Source organism: Plectrocnemia conspersa, unplaced genomic scaffold (genome assembly GCF_051122295.1).
Source record: "Plectrocnemia conspersa isolate PC_06_02 unplaced genomic scaffold, ASM5112229v1 ptg000001l, whole genome shotgun sequence".
Taxonomy (NCBI): Eukaryota; Metazoa; Arthropoda; class Insecta; order Trichoptera; family Polycentropodidae; genus Plectrocnemia; species Plectrocnemia conspersa.
Window position 1 is genome coordinate 1,263,973 of NW_028277165.1, and position 13,261 is coordinate 1,277,233.

General features: G+C 31.8%; 1 protein-coding gene and 2 long non-coding RNA genes across 6 annotated transcripts in view; all 3 read left to right on the top strand.

Moving 5' to 3' along the window:
• Positions 1-13,261, top strand: part of LOC148238309 (fasciclin-3-like) — a 256,136-nt gene that overhangs the window by 181,116 nt on the left and 61,759 nt on the right. The gene's annotated exons all lie outside the window — the stretch shown is intronic.
• The window catches only part of LOC148238310 (uncharacterized), a 144,257-nt gene that overhangs the window by 117,679 nt on the left and 13,317 nt on the right, over positions 1-13,261 (top strand). The window contains exon 8 of the long non-coding RNA XR_015808939.1: positions 1,027-1,095. This is a non-coding gene — a long non-coding RNA (uncharacterized LOC148238310). The remainder of the gene's footprint in view (positions 1-1,026; positions 1,096-13,261) is intronic.
• LOC148238311 (uncharacterized) lies at positions 2,421-7,978 on the top strand. The gene is made up of 2 exons (XR_015808935.1): positions 2,421-4,144; positions 6,596-7,978. It is a non-coding gene; the product is annotated as an uncharacterized LOC148238311 (long non-coding RNA).

The following is a 13,261-nucleotide window of genomic DNA, read 5'->3' on the forward strand; positions in this document are numbered from 1 at the left end:
ACATATTTACATTTTTTATATTATTAATTATATCATTAATATATAATATAAACAGCAAAGGTCCCAATTTAGACCCCTGTGATACACCGTGAGATATTATTTTCTCTTTGGAATACGAATAAGTTTTTGCTTTCTTTTTTATAAATAATTATTAAACCATCTTAAAAATATTTAATTTAAACCGATATTCTCTAATTTTATTAATTTTAACAACATTATTCTTTTGTTTATTGTTTTGAAAGCTCTCTTGAAATCTAACGATTTTGTTTGTTTAGTCCTTGGCTAACAACCAATTATTTATAACTACTTATAATACAGTCCCAGTGAAAATTTTGTCTCTGAATCGCGATTGTTGTTCATATAGAATGTTTTGAAAAATAATGAGTAGTTATAGTTTCATTATTGTATTGTACTAAATTATTAAACTGAGGTATTGAATTCACAATCTTTTCTATACTCTCAATGTATTATAGTATGTATTTATTTTTTCGGATCTTTATACATATTTCCCTCAATCTCGATATTTATTATGTCGTTTCTCTTAGTAGAATTAATTAAATTTTTATTGTATTCCACATCTTTTATTTCATCTATCAACTTTTCATAACGTTTTTTAGCTGTTCTTAATGCTTTGACTGCCATATTTCTACATTGTTGGTATGTTTTACATTTTTCATTTAAGACTTTATATTCAACTCGTTTAATTTTTTTACTTGAAATATTTTGTATGATTCATCTCCTTTCTTTAAAGCATTTTTAACATAATAATTAAATCACGATTTTGTGTTGTATCGATATTGTTTTAAAATTATATTGACTTTTTATTTTACTATCTATACTATTTTTATATTTTTTTCCATATCATATTAACATCCATATTAGCCACATTTTTGTAATTATATTTTTTTTATTTATATCATTATTGTATTTTATTATACATTGATGTAATACTAAAAAATAAGATAAATATTTATTGCTTTTATTTATTAAATTATTTTTCAACAAATTTGTTTCATTTTATTTCAGGTCAGTACCACATCCATATTGTACGTATGCTGCAATTGATATGTTACCTTATAGTATCCATTACTAATGGTGAGTCCACTTTTAACTCTTACCATAAAATTACTCTCATGCCAAAACTTAACCTTCACCGTTAGAATGTGTAAATTAATCGTTATTTTTAATTTCTCTATTTTATGAAGACCATTCTATTTTATTATATGAACTTGAGTCCATATCTTCTCAAAAATAATGCAATATATAGAATAAACATAGTTTAATATAGAAAATATGACAGGACCAGGGCCGCTGAGAGTGAATCCGGACCCTGGAAAAACAGTGATTCCGGGCCTCATTTTCTTATATCATATTTTATGCGAAATATTTTAATTAGGCATTAAAAATATTTACTTATAATATTAGTCGTTTGCTGCTCAGTGTTGACATAGAGTGAATTTCCAGTGCAGGTCAAAAGCAATAAAATCGTGCCATAATCTAGCTTTACATTAAGACTTTCTATAGCAATATTAAAAGTGACAATCTAATAAAGCACATCTAAACCAAATTTTGACCAATAGGAGAGCGCAAAAAACAATTATCACTTCTCAGAAGTCAAAAATCCACGTCAAAAGCAATAAAATCGTGCCGTCGCCGTCGCAGTGGGAACGCTCGTTACCGAGCGTTCCCACTGCGACGGCACCGACACGATTTTATTGCTTTTAACGTGAATTTTTGCCTTCTGAGAAGTGATAATTGTTTTTGCGCTCTCCTATTGACCAAAATTTGGTTTGAATATACTTTGATCAGCCCTTTTATATTAGAAGTCCATAGTAATATTGGTAAAGATAGCTATCATATTTTTAAAACATAGTGTAATATCGAAATGCAGACAAACTGTGGACTTATAAGAGTAGCACAAAACTAATTTATTTATTTGCGTCATTTGGGCTTTTTAAGAATGTTTATTTTTCATTGGCGTATTTTAAAAGTATTTGCATTATCTACAGAAATATATAGATGAAACGTATTTTTATAAAAATATGTCAGGACCACTCGTAATCGTTGCGACGAAATTAATCGTGGATTATTGATTTATTTAATCTGCGTAAAACAAACTGTTTCAAAAGTACTCGCATTGAAAACGGAAATAAACATAAATATATATTAAAGGTATTTTTATATAAATATCTCAGGACCACCCCTAACCGCTGCGACAGAATTAACCTAGTAGGACTTACTAAAAGTCTCACGAAACTAATTGATTTATTTTTTAAATAAATTAATTATATATATATATTAAATTTTATAAATTTCCGTAATGTAATGACAATGAGCTATATTAGCTAAATAAATTAATAAGATTTATAAATAAATAATCTTATTTTTATTTTGATATGAGCGTTGGGGTACAATTCATTGAATACCCGCAATTTTTATCCGCGAACTAACACTCTAGAGAATTGCGTCCGTAATTCTTGATCGTCGCGGACAAGACGTCAGTGCTCGAACGCTCCCTTCTACTTCTAAGCGATCTTGGTCCGATTTAAAATATATATATCTATGTATCTCCCTCGTACCTTTTGACTATTAATCCTTATAAGCCCGCATATTATGCATAGCTTCAAAACCTTCCCATTAATCCTTCAAAGACCCAATAAAGTCACTTGAGAGGTTGATCACTGCGTTTCCGTTGAAGTACACGAATTCCGCGACGCAAAAATGCGTGTCGCCCCGTTTGATTACTCTCGTGGCCATTGTCTCGAGTCGTAATTCCCAGTGTCCCAGGGAAACAATCGTATCCCAGTCCCAGCGGGACACTTCATTACCGTGACGCCATCCATTCACATTTGCAGCAGGAAAGCTGTCAAACGCACACGTCGCTCGGGATTATCGATGGTGAATTTTCCACGGGATAAAAAGAAAATTAACACTCGAGTCGTCACACTTTCCAAGTGATTTATGACGTCTCAGGGGCTGTCAAGTGTATTGCACGGGCTATAATAAAAAATTACTGCTTCACAAGAAGTAGTTTTCATTTCATATTTGGATATGTATTGATAACATTTTCGGGTCGTAGCACCTGCTCTCGTCGTGATGATTCACGGCACTCGTCATAGGGGTCATTCATTACAGGTGAGCGACCGCAGCGTAGCGTTAGGTCCCTGGTTCAACGTCCGAGTGTTTTGTCTGCGCTTACCCACTGTGTCGGCGAAACTCAAACAATGCGTTCGCAAACACCCCGTCTCTTCTCTCTTCTCCACTACTCTCGTTCAGAGGATTCATCTGACCAATTGTCGTTTGTGAATGCTGGGAATTGCGCGACCCTTGTGTGGACTGAGAGCGTCTTTGGGCGACAAGGGTACACAATCTATCCCTATGTCCATACATAATATATCTTTCCGGGAGATATTTCTTTGATCTGAACATTTACTTGTCTAATTTAGTGCGTAATTCTAATGACGAAACCATTTACATTCAATTTGTATGATGAGAATTGTAAATTGAATCTCAGTTAAACATAAACTGAAAGCACAAAAGTACATTTATTATTAAAAAATAACTTTCCATAGAGCACATCTATTTATCTTACCTTATTTTAAGCTTTGATGTGTATTATACATAAAAAATATGTATTACAAATATGAAGCAAAAAAAATACTTGACACATCAGACTTAAATAGTAAAATCTTGGATAAGCAGCTTTTCTATGTAATTCAAAACATTTGCCTCAATGTATATGAAACATTTTACGTCGGATCTAGATATGTTATTTTTTAAGACTTTTTTAGTTATACTTGTATAAAGTTTTTCATAACAAAACATAACTTTCAAGGCATTTATTTTCTTAAACGCACTTCCGAAAGATCATATCTATTTTGTTTTACTTTGTATTTGTATATTAACTCTTTGGTTGCCATAGTCCGATACATAAGTTTTAATTACTTATATTAAAATTATCGAATCCAAATTCATCATAAAAAAAAATAATATTAAATTTGCTTTAAGAATTAATACTATTTTTCACGAGAAGCAACTAATCAATAATCAACTCTTTAGTTACTGAAATTCAATATATCAGCTTTTGCTACTACAGTAAAAAATTTCGAATCCAACGTCATCTGAAGAAATAATAGGAATTATTGTAAATTTTTATTTTTATTTTTTCGATTAAATTAAGACCATCGTGGCCTAACAGGTTACCCCAATGCGCCACGATGGTCGAAAGCAAATTATAAATTTATAAAACATAAAAAAACGTATATATATATATAAATAAATATAACAATACTTAAACATAACAAAAAAAAATTATAAAATATTAAAATTAAAAGATATAAACCGGATCAGATCCTCGTAGCTAACATTAAATAAATCAATTTTCAATGCCAGCGTATTAAGGAGCCGTATGGCCACAGCTATAGGCGAGTCGGCAAGTGCGGATGTCCTAGCCCTAACTGCCATCAAAAGAGGTCTCGATCGTGATTCTCGAAAATGTTCCGGAACCCAAAACTGGAATTCCTCGAGAATAGCTAGATTGTCGACAGCACCTTTTAGTAGTTTGAAAAAATGCTTAGCGACATACAGCTTTCTGCGAGAATTCAGCGAATCATATCCCAACGCTCCTAAAAGAAAGGCGCTGGGATATAAGAACGGATAATAACCAAATGTCCTTTTGTAAAGGTATCTTAAATACCTTTTTTGAATTTTTTCCACTAAAAGGGAATATTTGGCTATTCGGGGATTCCAAATTATAGATCCCGATTCAAGAATGCTACGAACTAAGGTGTCATAGAGGATGCGAATAACTGACGGATCGTCAAAGTGAAAGGCATTCCTCATAACAAAGCCGAGCATCTTGGAAGATTTATCACAGACGTCGTGTATGTGTAGAGAGAACCACCATTTGCTCTCGAAAGTGATTCCGAGATCTTTAATGGAAGTTTCTCTAGTCAAAATGTTACCACCGAGATGGTAGAAATAAGCTGATGGCGAACGGGATCGAGAAAATGACACAGTATGGCACTTTCCGACACTAAAGGGCAGACGGTTAACGGAAGCCCATCTCCACAGAGAGTCTAAATCACTTTGTAGAGAGAAGGAATCCGCAACAGATCGAATGCATTTATATAATTTTAAATCATCTGCGTACAGAAGAAAACTTGAATTTTTAATTGCTGTATTTATGTCATTAATAAATAACACAAAAAGCAGAGGTCCCAGATTGGATCCTTGAGGAACCCCCGAAGGGGTAAAATATTCTTTTGACAATCGGCCACCATAGGTTACAAACTGTCTACGATTGCTTAAATAACTCGAAAATAACCGAGTTAAATTATCTGAGCAACCGAGGTTCGACAATTTTTTTAATAATAACGTATGACAAACTTTGTCAAAGGCTTTCTCAAAATCTGTATACACGACGTCTACTTGAATTCCGGCATCGAGAGAAGTTGTCACCGTTTTGGTGAACGACAGAAGATTAGTAACAGTGGAACGGGCAGGACGGAACCCGTGCTGTTGGTCTAATAAAACTTGCTGAAAGTGATTGTAGAGATATTTATGAATAATTATTTCAAATAATTTAGCAGGAGCTGACAACACTGCTACTGGTCTATAATTCTTTATAGATAATTTGTCACCCTTTTTATGAATAGGGGGTGACTTTTGTGCATTTCCATAGATCAGGAAATGATGATGTTTTGAGAATTAGATCATAAATACATTTTAGAGGAGCAGCGAGACTGACTTCGCAACCCTTCAAAATAAAATCGGGAATTAAATCAGGTCCAGAAGAACGCCCTGTCTTTAATTTATTAAATCCGTATTTAAGATCTGAGTGCTCAGTTTCTTTGATAGTCAGTACTCAAGACCAAGAACATGAAGTAGGAAGCGACTGAGCAGAAGTCGAAAAATATTCCTCGAAAACAGAACGAAAATATTGCGCAAAACCGTCAGCAATATTTTGTGAACCATCCAATGTTTTATCGTCGAGGTTCATCACTTTCGACGTCGACTGAGTAGCGCGTTTAGTGCCAATGAATTTCCAGAACGCTTTGGGATCATTAATAATTTGTTTTTGGCAATTTTTGTAATGATTGCGATGACAGGAAATTATTAAACACTTAACGCGTGCTCTTAATGAACGAAATTCCTCGAGAGCAGATGGATGTCCTGATCTCTTCCATAACTTATAAAAGGCGTGCTTTCTTTTTAGCAATGAGATGATCTCATGAGAAAACCATCTAGGATATGACACGTTAAGCACTTGAGGGCGCTTTCGAATAAAGAGCTGGTCGAATACACTATAAAGAACCTCATAGAAGGCCGCCAGGGAAGATTTAACATCAACGCACTCGCCAACTCGGCTCCAGTCCATACCTAAAAGTAAATTATTTAATAAACCAAAATCTACACAATTTCCAAACGACCATCCGAAATCATTCCGATCGCTCACGCATTCCAACTCATTCGTAGTTATGCCAATTTTATTTATATTTAATTTTATCATTAGCGCCGGGTGATAATTATCTTCCGACACCAATACGAATTCGCTCTTAATTACTATACAATTATTTACATTTGTATAAATTAGATAAATGTCTGTATTTGCATAGGCACAAATATAATAATATTTATTCCCAAGATATTTCGCGAAAAGTAAGAAATTTTAACCTTTTCGTTGCTAAAATCCGATATATAAATCTAGTCATAAGATATGCTCATGGTCTTAACAAGTTTGCTCACTTTGACTTGACGATCAGCATAGATTTTGTCGATTATTTCTGGCGTAGTCACCTCAAGTGGACGCCCCGAATGATGTTCATCACTTGTGTATGTACGATCACGTTTAAACTCATTCATCCAATTATAAACAGTTTTAAACCTTAGTGCAGATATAACATAAACTACGTTTAACTCAGCTTTGATTTTTTTTGCTGCTTAGCCTTTTAAATATAAGTATTTATTCACTTCACGAAACTTGCTTTTTTTCATTATTCGAAATTATGATTAGGTTAAAAATTTGACTTGGTACTTTTCAGAAACGTACTACTAGCGCCATCTCTTAAATTTTCTAATGACTTATTGACCTACCCTTGTACTTTATTAAAATTTGCTAGACTTGGCAATATTATTAATTGATGGACCAATAAATAATGCTAAATCTACGGAGCGACAATCAAGAATAACTTATAGTTAAATCATCATGATCCTTATAAATCATATACGGATGACGGATGTCATACGTTAACTTCCTTTAAAGAAAAACTATAACAACGATTTTTTAATTATTGTATAGTTTCAGTGTTTTTATGAAGCGTTTTTGAGGTATCTGTTTGATTATACTAATTAGATGATATCATATATTTATTTGTGTGCTGAATATATGGTTTCTTCTGAATATATACATATATAGGTTGTATTTATAATCATAATATGTACTATAGTATATTTACCTTCATTAAATCATACTCACACAGAATAATGGATGTATTTTGCGTAAATTGTGAGATTAGATAAAATCCAATTAGTAACGTTTTGACGTCCTCGTTTCTTAAATATCGCTATGATATACATGACTGAGTGACGTTAATAGTATAAGATAATAAGGAAAATGGTAATTTAATGCTTGAAGATTAGACATTTTTTTTATTACAATTTAATCAGCGCTTTATGCTCATTCATTCGATTTTTTGAGCCATTTTGTATGTGGAAGTCTCGATTTTTTATATTTCTCCGAAGCATAAGTATCTTGGTTGCTTTCGCGTGCAGAATACAGATGAGCTTATCGACGATAATCAGGCTTCGGTTGAAAAAAGTTTTCATAAACATAAATTTGAATTCGAAAAACTCCCCATCCCCCGTTGGATAAGAGCATTGTTCGGATTGGATTTGCTTTATTCGTCGGAGAACGAATTACCGAGCAAACGGCTTAACGCTGACAATATTCAAATAAGGAAAAATAAAAATAAATAAACTCCAAAAAAGGTACTGGGTGTGGGTAGATTGGGATGTTATTCTCAAAGATATTTTTCTTCGGCTGAATAATTCAAAGGTTGCGTATATAATGGTATATATGATAAAAATACAAAATTAACCTTTTGTGATGATAAAAATATTTTTTTAGATAATCTTCTGCGACAGTAATTCAAATTAAACTTTTTTTGCCACTGAAATAACAGAAAAGTTAACGGTAGATTAAATAATATGTTTAATTTTATGCAAACTGAACATTTAAAAGTTTCTTTGTGTGAATTCTGAATTTTAATTGTTTTTTTCAAGATTCTTCTTTGATCATATTCGCTTATTTTTTCAATTCCACTAATGAACGTATTGTGTTATGTAGTACTCCGATTAATATTTCATTTTTACCTTCTTCCTAGTATTATTTCCATTTCGTAAAAGTTCTGATGTAATACTTTGATACAACATAATTTCAGTTCTGTAAAATATAGTGGTTTTAATTTTTACAACACCTTATAAAATATAAAAAATCTTCTTAAAAAAATAAGAAAATTTAAGATATTGAACAATAGTAAATAACCATTATTATAAATTAGCATTTAATTGTTAATCTTAAATTTTTAGAGATTTTTTCCAAGAACTTATATTTTTACCTAATAATACTAGCAATACGTTAAAAACCTTTTATAGTATTTAAATAAAATAATACTTTTTATTTATTTACATATTTTAATATTTCATTATATTATAAAAGCATTGAAAATTTTGTGCAGCGCCGCCAAACAGCTGAGTGATGAATAAAAAATAGAAAATTGTATGCTACGCAGCTAAATAAACCTCATTGTATTATTTTATTCCAACAGCAGTTGTTGCATATTAAAAAATGCCTTTTAGATACAATAATTCGTTTGCTCTTTCCTCCTTTCCTCTATCCAACTGTGCGCATATTTTTTGTTTCTAAAATTATGGCAAACTTATAAAAAAATTATGGTTGTCTTACTTTTAACTAAATAAAATTATTTGGGCAAAAATGAGCAAGCGCTATTTGCACCATATCAATGATTGCCAATCCTAAATATAAATTATATATTAAATAAACAGCCAGATACATATTTGTATTTAACTGTAAACATTTTTTACTTATTTTTAATAATTTAAATATATGTTTGAAATATTTAGGAAATGGTTTGCATTCACTGTAATATGCTCTTTTTGGTATAAATAAAAAAAAATGATTATATTATACTGTTTTTTTATGTTTAATGGTATGTATCTAATTTATGTTTAATGATATACATATATATTTTAACGTCATATGCATGCACTACACTCTCTGAAAGTTGTTCGAACTGAAGTTACAACTGAAGTCGGCCGAGACCTATGACTTCGAGTAAGCGACCACACTGTCGCAAATTTCGTATGCCGTCCGGACAGCGACTTCTGTCACGTACAGCCGGCATATTTGCGCGCGATCGGAAAATGTGCCAAATAATCGCAATTTTGAAATTGTCATATTATTAAAATTACGCTACTGATAATTATAAAAGTTTGTGTGGGCACTCACCAATACAATATCAGTGAAAACTTTTCGCTCGTAAATATTCAATTTACGCAATATCTTTGTCGGCTTTTACAAAATGCAATAAGGCATAAAAATGATACTTCAGAATACGAACACCACATCTGTGACTATCCTAAAATTTGTCGCCATCGATTCTAAATTAGAATTCGTTATGGTGTGACATTTATATAAACCGATCTAGGAAAATACATAAGGATATTCGAAACGATTTCTTTTAACAAAATCAAGTACCACTAATTATTTTTTAATTATTTAATTTTATATGAAAAAAAATATAATAATGATATATGCTAGAAGAATATACTATCAAAAATATAATTAATTCATTTTGGTGCCCTAAAATATTCAAAGATGTCAGTAAGAGTCTGTTGAAGTCCCCGATAAGCATGTGGTATTATAACTTTACCACGTGACCACGATGCAGCGCTCGAAATTGAACCGAGTTATTCGTTCTATCTCAGTTCGCGAAACACCATAGCATTATCTCTCTCACTCTCGTCACTTAACACGCGAGAGAGCGAAAGGGGAAGTATCTCACCGCTCGCGCTCGAAAGAGCAGCTCTGACTTTGGTCATTTTGCCGACAATGTTCGGAAGCGCTCGAAGCTGGCCAAGTCGACTGAATTACCTCCACTTTACCTCCCGTTCTCGGTAGCCTCGGACAACTTCCGAGAGATTTTAGAACGGGCAGAACCAAACTCGATCGAAGTAACCCACTATATTATCCGTCCTTGGCCAACCTTGGCCAACTTCCAGAGAGTGTAGAGTGCAGGCAATATAGTCAATTTTTTATTAATAAAAAAAAAATTAAGCAATACTATAAATTCAACATAAAGGCGCAAAAGTATCTTTACTATTTGTTGTGTTAATAACTTCTGAAAAAAATATGATACACAATTTTTTTAACTCTAATGTATTTTCCAGCTTATGAACTTTTTAAAAAAAAAAGGCGTTTTTTGTGTCATTAATAAATGCGGCTATTTATTGTTTTATGTGAAACATTTCACTTTTCACTTTTTCTACTTTAAAAATCCATTATTATGATCTAGAGCTAAAAATATTAGCTTTAAATATAAAGTTTTTGATAAAGCAAAAGTAAATCAATCATTTCATTCAAAATTATCAAAAATTAAATGCGAATCTTTTTAAATATATATAACTAATAAGAGATTTTAATTTCGCTTATAATTTAACGTATAAAACGAGTTATCTTATCTTTATAGGAAAAATAATCGCATTTTGCCTATTTATTCTGATATACTGTCAAGTGGCTCAAAACTGTTTACTATTTTATATCGTAATAACAAAATTTTCATAACCTTCGAATGTAAATAGCTAATAAAAGATCTCTAATCATTTTGTAATCGTATATATAAACAAATCATATTTAAGGAAAAATATTTTTTTTGTAATAAAATATATAATTTACTAAGTAGAGTATAAGTAACTTCGCTTTTTAAAGTCGAATATTTAATATAACTTCTAGTTTTCTATAGCTGTATTATATCTATCTTCAAGATTTTTTTCTTAAGACAGAAACTGTATATTTACTTTTTTATATAACAGTGCCAAAAACTCAATTATTGTTATAAAAAGCTAAAATGGTACCTTAATTTTTTTAGAATTTATATTAAATATTCTACCAGCTTTTCGAATTATTTATTTTGGATTTTAATCATAAACTAGCTGGATATTTTTAAGACAGAAATAATTCAACCTGAGTTAGCGTCCAGACAAAATTTTAGTATAATATGTATTTTAGTTTAGTTTTTCCATCAGTTTAAATAAGGCGTCTATAACAATTTTTTTAGATTTTATGGTGTTATTAACGCAAACAATATTAAAATGCACGGTGACTCCCCCCCTGCCTATGAAATAGTAATAAAATTATGTGCTATATATAAAAAACAGAGCTACAAAATATGCTGTGTGACTTGCAGCCTATTTTGTAGCTCTGCAAAAGGCTATGAAAACAGATTGGACTTTAAAGTTTTCAAGGTATTTTTGTTGCTTATAAAATATTTTTTAAGTAAAATATATATAAAAAAAAACAATTAACAATATTTATTACTGTATTTCATTTACGTAAAATGGCACATAACTTAAGGCAATAAATCGTGTTTCATCACGACAACGCTCCGTCATATTCATCGATACATACAATGGCTAAAATCTAATAGTTTGCCTCCCAATTGATTTTCCTTGCCCCTAGTATATTATTTCAGCCTTTATCTATTCCCAACACTATCTTTCTTTAGTTTTACGAACTTTTTAATACCCACTCGTAGCAATACTTTATAACTCTTTGATTGCTTTACCTTTTAGGATTACCATCTGAATATCAATGGATTGTATTAATAAAAAAATATTTTTTCGTGAAACATATTATTTACCCCTTGATTAAATATTAGCTTATAAAAAAGAATCCTACTTTTTCTATAATTATGACATCGCATCCAGAAATTTTCATAAAATTAGATAAATTCAACATATCGGACTTCGGCAATCAAAGGGTTAAAATTCAGAATAGCTACTGTTATGTTACTCAGTATTTTAAATTAATTTGTGTTTTACAGCATTCTAAATTGATGGCAGATGATACAGCTAGTATTAGTAAAATTGAACCGCATCATTATTACAACTGATCTAACCGCCGAAATAACGGTTTCCATAAGGTCTTTATGCACGCGATGTCGTCAACAGTTGCACCGAGCAAAAAGGCGTGACGACACGTCTTACGTTACACACACATATACATATGCTTTGTTTTTGCCACGCGAACCGTTTGCCCGCAACTGAAAAACTAAGGCCCGCACACAAAGAGCGGTGATATCGCTCATGTCGCCGCCACGTGCCCCGAAAATTGTTTCGGACTCCACACAGTTTGTTTTTTGCCGTCTGCATCTCCTACACCCTAGTTATGGCTCACTTATGGCTCGCGTGCGGATAATTTAAACCCCACGCTGAAATAATTAATCATGGAAATATTAGGTGAAAGGGGACCGGATGATATTATTCATCCTCTTCGATGATTACTTTTCCCTGTGTTTGTCGGTTTTTAGGATTAGTGTAGTTCCGAGTGAAACTTTGTAATGTAATTGTAATTTTTATGTTTTAGTCCGACTTAGTGCTGAAAAGAAAACGTTTTGCCACCATTCCCGATTGGGATAAGTGCATCGCTAGCCATGGAGAGTACTTTGAAGGAGATTAATTCAAATTTGATCTAAGCTTATTACTTTGGTCGTGATAAAATTATTCACCGTAATTTTTTATCACACCTCGTATGTATGTATATTATATATTTTCAGTCATACTATAAAATTCTAAAATGCTGTTCCTCTCATATCATTAAAATGTTGTCTGAAAAACTGCACTCTATTTATTTTTACAATGTAGCTCTCAGCCAGACATTTTTTCTTCACCCACCGCATATGGGCCTCATAACTGTACATACATTTGGACAATCGCAGTGGCAAAAACTACTACACACATATTCGCACTGCAATGACGTAAAACAACGTAACAACGACGCTAAACTCATGTTTCCGTAATGATCAACGGCCGTACATAAATTTCGCTTATTTATGCAAGGACCTTAACCCTAAGCATAGTATACGTAATCTTAACAAAAAAAAAACACAACCGTTGCAAAACTAAATGGCTCCTCGGAGAATGAACATGAAAAATTCCGAGCTTGCACTAAAAATTGATATTT